The 15,910-nt window shown below is 30.6% G+C and overlaps 1 long non-coding RNA gene across 1 annotated transcript in view; it reads right to left on the bottom strand.

Annotated features, from left to right (window-relative positions):
* Window positions 1–846: 846 nt before the first annotated feature.
* The window catches only part of LOC127736454 (uncharacterized), a 31,307-nt gene continuing 16,243 nt past the window's right edge, over window positions 847–15,910 (bottom strand). The window contains exons 3-5 of the long non-coding RNA XR_007998971.1: window positions 8,018–8,152; window positions 2,782–2,922; window positions 847–982 (exon numbers count right to left, since the gene is read on the bottom strand). This is a non-coding gene — a long non-coding RNA (uncharacterized LOC127736454). The remainder of the gene's footprint in view (window positions 983–2,781; window positions 2,923–8,017; window positions 8,153–15,910) is intronic.

Genomic DNA, 15,910 nt, shown 5'->3' with positions numbered 1-15,910 from the left:
TCGTTATCGATATATAACAACAAGTTTTGCTTACAAAACATTACTTCGACATTAAATACATTTTGACCTTTTATTATATCTTTGTATCTTTAATGAGAGTTTAATCGTAGTCAGCACTACTGCGTTGACATGAACTATCATTGATACGTTTTTTTTCTGTAAAAATTTGTCTAAAACATTTTGAATTATAGTTACACTAACGTTTTTCTACCCTAAATCATAGACAGCCTCAACCAAACTTATCGGAAATTGTGTTTTAAATGCTCTATAACTTTGTATTTAAATTGACCTTTGAACTTTTCTGATTCAATGGCCACTGCTGAGAATGATGAAGACGAAACGCACGTCTTGCGCTTCAAAACATAAGCTTGGGATCTTTGATGGTTTCTGAGGTTTGTCAACAAATGTCATGATCAAATATGAAAAAGAAATGAATGAAAACGTATTTGCTTTAATAAAAGTGAGACGAACGATATCAAAGGTATATACAAACGCACAAGTCAAAAACAAACTAATAATGCAACAGCAAAAACCAAAAACCAAAAAACGGCAAACAACAATTCACACAAAACAACAAAGAAAATTGAAAATTGAGCATCACGATATCCAACTAAATCAGGGGTGATATCAATAACTCCTCAAAGATAAGCAGATCCTGCTTCATATGTGACACCCAGCGTGTTGCTCATGTTAGTATAAAACCGGCGATAGGTCTAACTTTCATTCCTTTATATTTCTTGATATTCTTGTCTATTTTACATTTCAATAATATTCCGACATTTGAATAAGTTTTCATTTCAGAATTATTTTAATGTAATAGATTTAACACAGTGTTACATACCCGAATGATGAGATCTTTTCGCTTCCTGTAATCGTGAATGCATTTCCCCCTTGCATTTACGAACAAAATACTGCCTATGCACTAAAGGCAAATTTCTTGTTTTACTTCTGGTCGAAGTTTTTGGAATCATTTTATCTTCACCTAAAGATAAAGGAATACATATATATTAACGATGATTGATTTTGCCTTCAAACAAATTAAATACAAGTACCACTTTTAAAGACAGTTTGTATTACTAGCATTTTAACATAATAATATATTGATTAAAGTACTAGTACTAGAGAGATTATAAGGGAAATATATATATATTTCAAATCATAAGGTTATGACGAATTTGCAAAGTTAGTCCAAGAAAATGCTAAAATATTGAAAGTTTCGTACTATGTAACGATTCGTTAGCCGTAGTTGAACTTTTCTTGTTGTCAATATTGTCCACGGCTGCTACTGTAAAACCATCAGGCTTCGAGGGAGGAACCACATATTCAACGTTGAATGTTCATAAATCTTCTAGTATTGTAGCTAAATGGATTATTTCATCATTCATAAACGTCAAAAGTTAACTGTGCATTTGGTCATTAAGTAACTCCTTGATTGGTTCTAGCATCCAGACGAAGGCCTTTACACATTAAGAGATGGCTTTAGTTTAGTTGAAGATAATATTCAAGAAGAATAGAGAAAACAGACAGAAGTAACTTTGAAAGTGATAGCGTTGTATTTACCTCAATGGAATCACTCGACTGCATCTGAATATTTGGCCAAACGATTATCAACAAATGTTTTAAAGACTGTGGAAAAAACTTTTGCCTACATCATGTCTTCTTGAACTACCTGCATGTGAAGCTTTTTCAAGTATCGTCGTCATACAAACATATTGTTGTGGTTGTTTGTTTAATTGCAACATTAAAATAATCATTAAACAGAAGAAACAAACACCTGCCTTGTTGATGGCCTGGCAAGATTGAGATTACTGCAATTTTGTAACTTCATTACTATGTCCTTTTCCAGTTGATCACAAAGAAAACTGTTCTAGTCGAGAAGTAAACATTCATGGTTAAGTCTAGCTCAAATATTGGAATAACGTAAGTGTCTATAAGTGATCCCTCGATGTAGACTACTGTTCTTCAAGAATAATACCGTAGTAACTATTTTCTATACTTTCCTCCTAAAATTTTTAATGTTTGGCTTTATTAAAAAAAATGAGCAAACACTTGGTATTATTGGGCACTTAGTTTTATTGAAGGTACGTCAAAACAAAACACTTTGTAACCTGCTGTAAGGGATATTTGTTGATTTTGGCGTCTTATAGTGGCCATCTTGAAATTTCAATTTGGGTCCATAGCTAATATCGTTTGAAGTACCCAGCATTACTGCAAAATTTGACCTTAAATGTGGGTTCATATCTAATATGTTTTGAAACACGCAGTACTACAACAATGCAAAATTTTACCTTAAATGTGACTTTATATAAGTTATATATATTGATTTTTATATTTTATGGCGGCCATCTTAGAAATAGCTGCCATATAAGAATTTCAAGGTGGGTCCATAACTAATATTGTTTGAAACACCCAGAACAACTGCCATGCCAAATTTGGTGCTTTTATCACCAAACCCACAATTTTGTCACCGATCTGCAGGACTAGAAAAATTGATAAAAGACAAACAACAGTACACAAAACACAACATTAAAAACAAAAGACTGAGAAACACGATATTCAACAAAATCCGGGGTGATATCAGGTGCTCCGTAATGCTATGCAGATCCTGCGCCACATGTGGTTCCCGTTGTGTTGCTCATGTAAGTATAAAACCGGTGATAGGTCTAACTTTCATTCCTTTATATTCTTGTATAATTAGCACGTCAATAATATTCCGACATTTGAATGAGTTTTCAGTTCAGAATTATTTTAATGCAATAGATTAAAAACAATGTTACATACCCGAATGACGAGATCTTTTCGATTCCTGTAATCGAGAATACATTTCCCCCTTACATTTACGAACAAAATATTGCCTTTGAACTAAAGGCAAATTTCTTTTTTTTCTTCTGGTAGAAATTTTTGGACATATTACATCTTCATCTAAAGATAAAGTAATACAGATATATTAACGATGAATGATTATTTAAACAAATTAAATACGAATGCCACTTTTTAAGACAGTTTGTATTACTAGCATTTTAACGAATATTTGTATGTCCTACTAAGAAGCCCACGAATAGAGTTTACAGTATACAGTTTCACGTTAAACGTAAATCAAATATTATCATTGTCAGTTTGATTTCTGAGTTTGAATATCCTTTTGGTATCGTTCGCTCTTTATTTATAATGAGCTATGGAATATTAACATAATATAGATAGGATAACCTTCCCGTTGCTGTAATCAAAATAGCTTTACCCATTTCCAATTTGCACGTAGATAAAACAGATATTATCAATATCAAAGTGTGTACGTTGACTCTTCAATGTCATACGTACGAATATCACAGAAAAATAACTAATTCAAAATGGAATTTGTATTAAATTGTGAAAAAGGTAGATATTGTTTCAAAGTAACAGTAACCAAAAACAGAAAAAGCACAAAAAGTAAGTAGAGTTAACCATTTACATTTGAAAGGTCTCATTCAGTCGATAGTAGGTGACACACATACAGACATTTTTTTAATGTAATGCCTACTGACCTATTGATCAATGGAGAAGAAACATTGCGGATATCATTTTTAGGAAGACTTTAATTACGAGTGTAATATTAAGATTTTTTACTGATAAGACTTTATATATTTGGCTATTTGGCAATGTGCGTGCTTGAAAATCAGTACATTTCTGTTTTATTATTATAGAAAGATATTGCTTACGTCATTTTAATGGGTACTTTTTCTCTTGAATATGATATAATTCCCATTATTTTAACAAAAAGGCATGATAAGGCTTTATTTGTTTCCTGAATTCGAGGTCAAATTCAACCATTCTTTTGTCTGACGTTATTGTGACATCACAAATTACATTTTCAATATCATATCAAACTGTTCATTTGTCAATAAAACGAACAAAATAAAACGGTGCTAGGGGCCGTCTATAACATACAGTGAGGTGAGAGTTTGTTTTTGTTTTTGCTCCGTGTTGAATGGCTCACTGTGACTTTGAGATGAAGAAAAGCAATGAAAGCGCTTTTTCTTGGCTTTTTGTGTATGTTTTTTTGCTGTGCATGTACTGATTTTGTGTCATGGAAGGTTACCCCATATCCTTTGTTTTTCTATTATATACTTGTAATGCTTCCCTCATAGAACTTAAAGGGACAAATAATGTCTCTGACACTGACTCCTCCTTTTTATACCTTACAACTATTATTTATATAATTGATTGATTTCCCTATTAGAAAAAGAGTAAAACAATAATACCGAACTCAAAAGCAAATTTAAAAAGGGGAAGTCCATAAAAACTGACAAAATCAAACGATATCAATCATACTTTAGCTTTGTTTTGACATATAGCATACAAGGCCACTTGTATTCAAATGGAGACTTACTGTGTCCATTTAATCGCAGAATATTTCATTTATAAAATTGATTACTGATTTTTGTTGAAGTAAAACTCTAATCGCAACACTAAGAAAATCATTGTCTAGTCATTTAAAAGCAGTATCATACCAAGCATACTGAAAAAGGTCCTAAAACTGACATTTGCATAATGAAGATGTGGATTTGAAAGTAAATAGCTACTCAAATATTTATAAAATTACATTTGTTTATATTCATGTTCATGGTAAGATAATCATTTATTCATATAATAGTTACATATTTCTTTTAAATATTCATATTTACAATATATTTTCAACAACCTTTAAGTGATCAAAGTTTTTTTTTTTAAACTAACGTTTTCACGAAGTACACGACGGACAATGTGTGAGAATAGTTTTTAACTTAATAAAGAAAAGCGTTTCGGACACATACAATTTATAAAATGTTGGTTAATTTGATTATGTAGCCGAAGTTCATAATTTTAGTATTGGGATGCTTTTGCATAACTTGGACACATATGACGGAATGAGGTAATTCGTGCTGCAGCCTATGAAAATCAGTTTTTGTATGAATTAAAAGCAGATAGTGAATATTACTCGAGGCTTAATAAATGGCATAACAGTTTTGTATTATTTATGATATTAACAGTGTAATATGTTCACGTAAATGACGTTCCTGGCCAGCACCATTGCATGATTGTTTTCACATTAATGTATACCCTACATTTCCTCATCTTCGTTTTATTTCACAGGTTCAATCAAACCAAGCTGTGTATAAAAATCAGCATTGTTCTGTTTATTTTCTGCTTGATTTGATTGTGGCGAGTAATGATTTTGAATATCATTTAAATATTCGGATAAAATAGCAGTAAGACGGTATTCACAATCATTAAAACATTGTTGTGACGTCATTCTATTATTGTACCCGTGCATTATTGCAGTGAATGGACTATCATTCACGTGTAAAAAAACATTTTGTTACATTTAAGTGTCCAATATTTTAAAGAATAACCCTCCTCTTTCTTGAAAATATTGGACCGCTGGAGGTAGCAAAATTGATTCCTACAGGTAAATGATAGTTCAAGGACTGATAAAATCCATCAATTCACACAATGTGTTTCTTCATTTTGAAAAAAAAATAACAATGAAAGAACAAATGACAATTACACCAAAAAAACATTTTTTATTAAGGACACTTTCCAATACAATAATTTCGTCACTCATGAACACTGCCAGCGTCAATACTTATTTCATAGCCATTTTTCTCATGTTTTGGGTTGTCTCTTTTAGCACCAATTTGGTTGACAATGCTTGATGTAAGTTTTGTTTTTGGTGCTTTAAGGTATTGATTTTGCATAAGGTTTTTGATATCCTCGTCCGTCTTTTAATATAAAAACCGACATTTGCGTTGCTCTCATTCCTCCTAGCATCATTTTCAGCTTCAATGAAAATGAAAAATATAAAATAATGCTTCTTACGCTTGATAGATCATGCCACAATACGAGGACCACAGATAAAATAATTTTGTTACCATAATTAGGAGAAATTGTTCATCTGAAGTAGATGTTTAATTAAGTGTTGATGTGAAAGCCACAGATTGTTCCTTGGACAAAATAGCTAATTAAGAATTTGATTAACAACCTAAACTTCACCCTGTGTACAAAGTGCTAATCGAGAACTTGCTCCATGAACTAGGGGGCTACAACAGTTTTTATAATTTTTAGGTGTCGGCGTTGATTTGCTAGTTGTATAGGAATATAATACAAGAATTCGCTTATCAACAACGGTAAATATAAGAAACAGAAAAAAGGAACACGATACCCCAGGTTAAAGAAATCAATCGTGTGTCCGATTCGCACTTTGTTCGAAATGATCTTTTTTTTTATGTATAGAAACCACTGTAGTCCATTGAAATTAAATAAACGTAGGTGCTAGATTAATCATATGTTTGTTAAATAAGTTTCTAGACAGTCTGTAATTGTGTTATATAAATTTGAAAATAAAACCCTTTCCTGCATTGCATTGAGTGAAAAAAAGGGGGAGTTATTAATGAAGGTATTTTTACTATATATAACGTCAAAATCTGAATTACATTTTTTTTGTCTAATGTATTTATGAACAGTTTCAAACACTTAAGATCTCAAAAGTAATACTGATTGATTAGAATAAATATATATTAAGCACAAAAACAAGGATATGTTCATTTTGTACACGTACAATGCTTTGTTTTAAAGAAACAAATGAAAGCGTTGTTTGCAAAGGAAAATCGAGGGACAAAAAGAAATTTCGGTACTAAACATAAAAAAAAAAAAACCAAAAGGACAGCAATACGCAAATAAATTAAAAAATGAGCGACACGGACCTTGCAGAAAAAAAAACCCGGAAAGGGGGTCTGGGGTATTCAGGTGATCCGGTTTAGGTAAACAATAACTGTCTCTTGAAAGGCGACCACCGAGTCAAGGTCAATTTATGTGAACGAGGAAGGATAGAGGGGCCTTCGTCCTACGGGAAAATTATGAATCAATATTTTTGTTCATGTATAGTAGGTAAATACGTCTCATCGATTTCTTGATCTCCGGATATTTCATCGTGATGAATTTAGATATTATAACTATATTAATTTATTTTTGCAAGTAAAAGATATAATATTTGGATCATAATTCATTGAAATAATAAAAAAGAGGGAAATTCCGATGAAGAACAAAAGAATTGAAATTCCTTGCACGCTTGTTATCTCTTCATGTATGCTCATTCATTATAATGAATAGTGTTGTATTTGAAATAAAATTGCTCGGTGCACTCGATATGGTTTAACCTTTTTCTGCAACGTGAACCTGTCTTCAAGCTTCATGTGGTTTTCATTTTTTTTTCTCATTCGCCTAATGAGAAATAAAACCCAGAAGGAATAAGGAAGTAATAGGACAGGACTACATTTTAAAATATATATAAAACTTGCCATTATTAGCTGCTATAACAAAATCCTCCTCGTTGTTCGCACTGCAATCGGATATATTTGAACACATAATTGATTTTAATCCAACGTTTTAAACAACACAATCACTATATTCGACATCGCTATCTTCTTGTCGGAAAGGATTTTGCATTAAGAATATACTTTCATAGTCTTTATCCATTATCAAACACCAAACGCACGTGAAGGAATTCACGGAAAATGTATAATGTAGTCCTAGCGCACGCATAAAGCATCATACACATGTACTAGGTTTTCATGTATATGTAGCTATACAAGTCATGTAGTTTAACTTCAGCTGTACTTTATTTTTTCTTTTGTTTAAGTTGAGACAATGTTTATAGGGCCAACATGTAGGATAATATTAATAAAGTTTATCCAAAACAATTTACCTGATGAAAATAAATCTTAACAAAAGTTTGTATTTGTTTACTTTGTTCACCTTCTTTGACAAGTTAAACAATGTTTCAAGTAAGATATAAGCCTCTAACAGCTCATTCTGTCCAATATTTTACAGAAAGAACCGTTATCGGCTTATATCCTTTACGTAATGCCACTTGGACGGTCTGTATAAAAAGATATCAAGGAGGATACTAAACACCATGAATAACAGACAATTTTGTAACTCAAGTTCCCCTGATGAACCAGTTATGTAATATTATTATTACATTATTTCTATATCTATTTACCTTTCTTTTGTTTCTTTGGCAAATTATTCCCCTCCGATTGGTCCCTTCTGAAACGCTTCTTTTTTGGTTGATTGCCTAGTTTACTCGTCTCTAATAGAATCTTACTAGCACCAGCATCAACTCCACCATTTGTACCTAAATTTGAAAAAACCAACGTAACTGGATCCCTTATAACGCTGTACCTATTCATTGGCATTATTGAAAGACAAATGTCATCAATATGATCCCTACTGGAACTTAGTGTTATTGAATGTATCAGACTTGGGGTCAATTACATTGAAATGTAATTAATTAAATTACACATTACATTGCAAAAATGATCAATTACACTAATTACACATTACACAGTTTTTGAAATGTAATTAATTAAATTACAATTACTTTACTAAAGTAATTAATTGAATCACACATTACATTTCAACATAACTTTCATAAACAATATATATCATGTATAAATATAGCATGTGTAAAATATTCATGTAAACTTACAACATAGTTTTAGCATTGCATTCGATCATTATTAGTATTTTTAATGTTTTGTCATTTACTCTGCATCTCTCTGGTCTGAACACTTTGTTTCGACAGGAGCTGATGTGGCAGGTATTGCTTGATCATAAGATGTTTTGATAGAAGAGGGAATGTTTTCCTATTAACAATGATTAACTTGCCAATACATTATGGGGTATTTTGACAACTCAGAAATGAAGCCATTTAATTAAACATACTTTACAAGTATTCAAAAGTATGCTTGTCACAATATTGAAAATAATTTTTAGTACAAAAAATGTTAATGAATGAATGTATTATGTCTAGATATTAGCAATATTTTGCTAATTAGATAACATACATGTAATAGTGGCATTGTCTCTAGGCTGTTTTATTACACATTTAATCTGATTAATTGCCATTTGTTTTTACAGCTGATAATTTTTATATCTATAATCCCTTTGTGTATACTAATTTGACAAAATGATTGTGTGCAGTGATTTAAAATTCTAAATGAACTGTCTAAGAAAGATTTTCACATTTGTTAAACCATACATACATGTACTGATGGTATGTATATACATGTTATCAATCTATTTAGATAAAGATCTTTCTTAAAAACTGAACAACACCAATATATGATTCTCACATTTTTTTTAAGTTATAAGACTATTTAGCAAACATTTCTGTATGTCAAATAAATAATAGTTATATTAACACAATCTCTATCATTAACACCATAAAAGTACATGTAATTGAAATGTAATTCAAAAGTAATTTAGCATTACATGCTTTTTTCAGTGTAATTAATTAAATTACCATTACATGTAATTAAAAAAATGCTCAATTACACATTACATTCAATTACATAGAAAATTGTAATGCATTACACTTAATTACCATTACATTTTCAATTACCCCATCCCTGGAATGTATAATATATAAGTGCTCCCCAGAAACCTGCAATTGAATCTTAATAAGTGTTACCTATGTTAACACGTTGTGATGGAATATATTGTAACGATGTGACTGAAGGGAACGTATTGTTAGCAATTTGTTCAAAGGAACAAAATGATTGAAATTATCGTTCTCTATAATTGAATCGTAGACCAGCGTACCCATGAACAATTGAATATTATGGAAACTGACTATAGTGCTTATGAAAGACAGTTAACTGTAACTGTAATTGAATTTTTTATATCAATGTTCCAAAGAAAATAGATGTCAAATTATATTTCAAAATAATTATTTGAAAAAAAAAAATGTTTTAAAAATAAAATATGTTAATTTCTGGTGCCCCAAAGCAGTTGTTGCAATTAAATGTGTTCCCAAAGTTATTGTAATGAATTCGATTAAATAATAGTTTGCAATAGAGGTTTATTAAAATCGACCTTGTTTGATTGTTGTTCAAGATTAATAGGTTGACCGTTATGGGATAACCGTTTCACAGATGATATCGGATATGTTCCTTATGTCGTAACTACAATACCCTTCCCTTTTCACGAATGTGACCTACCGAATTCGACTATTTACCGGATTTGTAATAACATATGCAACACGACGGGTGCCACATGTGCAGCAGGATCTGCTTACCCTTCCGGAGAACCTGAGATCAACCCCAGTTTTTGGTGGGGTTCGTGTTGGTTAGTCTTTAGTTTTCTATGTTGTGTCATCTGTACTATTATTTGTCTGTTTGTCTTTTTATTTTTGGCCATGGCGTTGTCAGTTTGTTTTCGCTCTATGAGTGTGACTGTCCCTCTGGTATCTTTCGTCCCTCATTTAGTAATGGAATCTGTTATTGAAAATGATTGATAAATGAACAAATGTGTTAAGGGTTATCAAAATTATAAGACCGATAAAAAATGAACAACACTGTGGCGAAAAATAAAATCGACGAAAATACAGCCAACCATTAACATTACAAACTAATGATTGAGCACAAATAAGCAATTATCAAACCATATGTATCATGTATACTCTGAATGAAAAATAATCTTATTCAGATTGTCTCATACAACTGCCAAGGACTTAATTCAATTGAAAAACGAAGAAATGTTTTAGGCTATCTAAAAGCAAAAGATTGTAACATGTACTGTCTTCAAGATTCTCACTTTTTTGAAAAAGACGAACAATTTGTTAAGAATCAATGGGGTGGAGAATGTGTCTTTAGTTCCTTTTCTTCAAATCAAAGAGTAGTGGCCATTTTATTTAATAATAATTTTGAATATAAGATTTTACAAAGTAAAAAAAAGATCAAAATAGTAATTTATTAGGATTGAATATTGAAATTGAAGATAACAATATTAAATTAATTACATTATATGGTCCAAATAGTGACAGCCCTGATTTCTATGACAAAGTTGGTGGAATAATTGAGGAATTTGATAATCAGACTGTCATTGCGACGGGAGATTATAATTTAGTGCAAAATCAAGACCTTGATACTTTTAATTACTTAAATATAAATAATCCAAAAGCCAAAGAAAAAATTCTAGATGTAAAGGAAATTTATAATTTATTGGGAGGGGTTTGTGGATATTCAACAACTCTCTTCTGTATGATCCAGATTATGTCCATATTGTTAAAGAGGTTATAAATAAAACTAAAGAGCAATATGCATCCTTGTATATAACAGAGAAAACCTAAACTTAGTAGACTCTAGTGATATCGATTTCACAATTAGTGATCATTTTATTAGAAACATTATTAACTGAAATAATGGGGAAAACAATATCATATGCTTCATTTAAAAAGAAAGAAACAAATAAATTAGAATATCTGATAGCTGAAGATATAAACAAGTTGGAAGAAATAACATAAACAGATGAAATTTTGGAACAGATTGAAAAAAAGAAAACAGATCTCAACATTCTAAGACAAAATAAATTGAGGGGTCAATATATAAGGTCAAAAACACAATGGGTAGAAGAAGGAGAGAAACCATCAAAATATTTCATGAATTTAGGGACAAAAAATTACGTAAATAAAACAATTCCTAAATTAATTGATAAATCAGGAAATATAATTGAAAACCAAAAAAAAATTCTAAACGAAGCCAAAAATTATTACAAAAATCTATATTCCAAAAATGAGACAATAAAATACTATTAATTTGAATAATGCTATACACCATAAAGATATACCAAAATTATCGGAAAATATAATAGAGTCTTAGAAGGGGAAATATCAATTATAGAGTTGACTGATGCAATTAAAAGAATGAAAAATGAGAAAAGCCCTGGATCTGATGGATACACAAATGAATTCCTAAATTTGTTTTGGATAGATATAGGTAAATTTGTACATAGATCAATTAAATATGGTAATAATCAAGAGGAAATGTCTATTTCCCCAAAACAAAATATTATAACTTGCATACCAAAAGGTGACAAACCAAAGCAATACATGAAAAATTGGCGTCCAATCAGTCTTTTAAATACTATTTACAAATTAGCATCAAGTTGCATTGCAGAAAGGATAAAATCGGTTTTATCAATCATAATTAATAATGATCAGACAGGATTTATACCTGGTAGATATATTGGTAAAAATACCAGATTGATATATGATTTACTACACTTCACCGAAGAAAATGATATCCCAGGCAGTCTCCTCCTCATTGATTTTGAAAAAGCTTTTGATTCTATCTCCTGGATTTTCATAGAACAAGTTCTTGATTTTTTAAACTTTGGAAATTCCACTGGGTTAAAACTTTTTTTTACAAATACCAAATCAGCAGTAACACAGAATAATTTTCTTTCAGACTTTTTTACAACTGAGAGAGGTTGCAGGCAAGGAGATCCTTTATCCCCTTACATCTTTTTGTTATTTTCTGAAATGTTAGGAATACTACTTAGAAAAAACGAAAATATTAGAGGTATTACTATTGAAGACTCAGAAATTTTGATATCGCAATATGCTGATGACACCACACTTATTTTAAATGGTTCATCAGAATCCTTAGATGCATCTCTTTGTGTTTGAGAATTATATGCTGAATGGTCTGGTCTAAAGATGAATTTAGAGAAAACAAAGGTAGTTTGGATTGAGAAATAGAAATAAAGCCAAGATACAATGTGTGTAAAGTGGGGATTGGAGTGGGGTTCCAACAGATTTACGCTCCTGGGTATTAAATATTCGGTTGACTTACAAGAAATGGAAACACTAAATTGCGAACCCAAACTTAAAGAGATAGAAAGAACAATGAAAAGTTGGTCAAACAAATATTTATTCCCAATTGGAAAAATTACTATAATTAAAAGTCTTATAATTTCAAAACTCAATCACTTATTTTTAACTTTACCTAATCTTAACAATGGATTACTTAATCAATTAATTAATTAATTTTATTTTATGGGATGGTAAACCAGACAAAATTAAAAGAGCAACAATTGCTCAAATATATGAACTGGGTGGACTTAACATGTTAAATCTAAAACAATATATAAAAGGATTAAAACTAACTTGGATAAGAAGAATAATTAAACAGACTAATAGTTATTGTAAGTTACTAACTTGTTCTGAAAAAATTAAATTAAATGAATTGCTCTATGTTGGTCCAAGAACACAAGTAAGAAATCCATTTTGGCAGGAGGTTTTTAATACTTGGACTGAACTCAAAACTAAAGTAGCTGTTAAGAACGAATATGATTTTACCGCATCTAATCTTTAGAGTAATAAACAAATTAAGATCGGTAATTAAATCCCTCTGTATAAAAAATGGACTGAAAAGGGAGTCTGGCTAATAAATGATATAATTGATAATGATGGGTATTAAATGAACTGGCCGGAATTTCAAAAAACATATAATATTGATACCAACTTTCTTATATTTCAAGGATTAACCTCAGCAGTTAATTCCTATATGAAAAGTCTTAATGTTAAATGTAATCAGCATTTAAAGCTTTATGGGCCAATTATACCAATTACTATTGCTATATTTTTGAAATCTACAATCGGATCAAAAGACATGTACAATGTTTTAAACGAAAAAATAACAAACATCACATCACAGGAAAAGTGGTCCGTAATCCTAAATAGACATAATATTATTTGGAATAAAGTATATAGACTGCCTTTTTACATTACTAAAAATTCAAAATTACAGTGGCTCCAATACAGGATTAATCACAGAGTTTTGGGAACAAATAAATTACTTTACAAAATTAAAGTCTCACAAAACAATAAATACACTTTCTGTACGGACTCGATAGAAACTATAGAACACATATTCTGGACATGTCCAAAAGTATTTGATGTTTGGGAAGAACTTAATAAAGTGATATATTCAAAAGTCCAATTTGAACTACCACTTAATTTAGATATTGTCTTATTTGGGATATTATAAAAAACAGAAAAAACTACATAAGAAACCTCATAATATTATAAACTAAATATTATATATCCAAAACAAAAATGCAATGTGGACCAGTGAATATTGTAGCCTTAAACAATTATCTTAAAGAAAATTTGTTTATTGAAAAAATAATATTTTATAAAAATAAACCATTGCACAAAGCGTACTCCTGCTGGAACCCCTGGCTCCAACTAATAGAATGACTATACAAGTAAACTTTTACATGTACGTTATAAATATATCTACCCAATCCATGCTGCCCAGGTTAGTTTCTCTTTTTTTTACCATTAAATTATTATTATTTACTTTTTTAAGTTTGTCAAATGTTTCAAAATATCAACTATATGTACTTGTCTCGATTTTGCTGATGTAATATGGACTTACTTACTATGATGATTTATATATGTAGTTTTTGCCAATAAACACATTACAAAAAAAACCAAATAAGCAATAGGTACTCATATGCTCTTGAAGGATCAACAGAACTTGTTTCACTAATCGTACCCGTCGTGATACTCATGTTAAGTAAAAATCGGATAGTTGTGACAACCGGTTATGTCACAGTCCAACCTACGATCATACACATTTATTGCAGTAGGAAGGAAAATAAAGTAAACATAGACTTTGTAGACTTAACTTCCACACAATCTTATCAAACATAAGTTTTCTCATTTAATTACTTGGTCCATAGAAAAGTTCTGATTGCCAATTATTCGCTTCAATCATATAAAGCTTTCATCTGTAATGAAAATGGGAAAGGGACTAAAAAATACTAACCGGAACTGTGAAAAGATAATTACAATGTTCAATAATTGACATCAAATACACTTCATGTCCAAACTCAGTATAGATCTGTTTAAATTTAAATTAATTGGTGAATTTGATAACACTTGCCGTTACCTTGATGTTATTTTTGCTTCAAACAATAAAGAATTTTCTAAATTTTCTGCGAACTCGAGGAAACTTACTTTAAATCAATCTAATATAAAGATTAATAATCGTCCTTTTCTAGTTTTAGATATTTCAAATTCACATGGGAAACTATTTACAAACATTTATTACAAAAGAGACAATTTTTCGTTCCCTGTTGTTAGTTTTCCGTTCTGGACGGTGATGTTTACCGAGCCCGGAAATTTAGATACGATCCGGGTAAACTTATCGATCCTTTAAATAAATTTATTTCAAAGGTTACAAACTGAACACTGTAACTAGACCTTTGAATATTGTTTTTAGTATTACTTTTGATTTTGTTATCAGTAAATTGAAATCTAACTAAATATATATATATATACACATTCATGGCTCTACAATCGTACATGTATCTTGACAAGGTCATGTTTTTCTCTGACTGTTTATGATGTCTTTACACTAAATCCATCGAATGTTGGATGTGTACTGCTATTTAAGTCTTTGATTCATGTTTTTTTTATTAGTTGTTATTGCCTTTGAACAAGGCTTTCAGTAACTTCGAGTACTCTTAGATCTTTACTTAGTGTCTTTTTTCTTGTGGGATGTAAAGATACGCTGCCACGTTCGGTAGGTGTTTTCGTTAGATGTTTTCTGCTTAGTATCGATTTTTATAGTGTGTTCTTATGTTGTACTGTTACAGCACTGTCCAAGTTTAGGGGGAAGGTTTGGCGCCAGCAAACTAGTTTAACCCCGCCCCATTCTGTATGTGCCTGTCCACAGTCAGGAGCTTGTAATTCAGTGGTTGTCGTTTGTTGCTTTATATCATATTAATTTTGTTTTTCGTTCATTGCTTTGTACATAAATCAGGCTGTTAATTTTCTCTTTTGAATTGTTTAACATTTGTCATTTCGAGGCCTTTTATAGCTGACTATGCGGAATGGGTTTTCTCATTGTTGAAGGCCGTACGGCGAACTAAAGTTGTTAACTTTGCATTTGGTCTTTGCAATCATAAAACGTTTTCTTATTTCTATAATAACGGTTAGTTTTTTTTAACATGAATTAAATTATTTTCTCTGAGAAACTATTATACAATTATTTTTCAAAGGAATTTCTAACAGATTTGCTACATTGTCATATTAATA

Source organism: Mytilus californianus, unplaced genomic scaffold (genome assembly GCF_021869535.1).
Source record: "Mytilus californianus isolate M0D057914Y unplaced genomic scaffold, xbMytCali1.0.p SCAF_31, whole genome shotgun sequence".
In the NCBI taxonomy this organism is placed as follows: Eukaryota; Metazoa; Mollusca; class Bivalvia; order Mytilida; family Mytilidae; genus Mytilus; species Mytilus californianus.
Note: the sequence above shows the minus strand (reverse complement) of the source record. Positions and strands in the feature narration are given on the sequence as shown.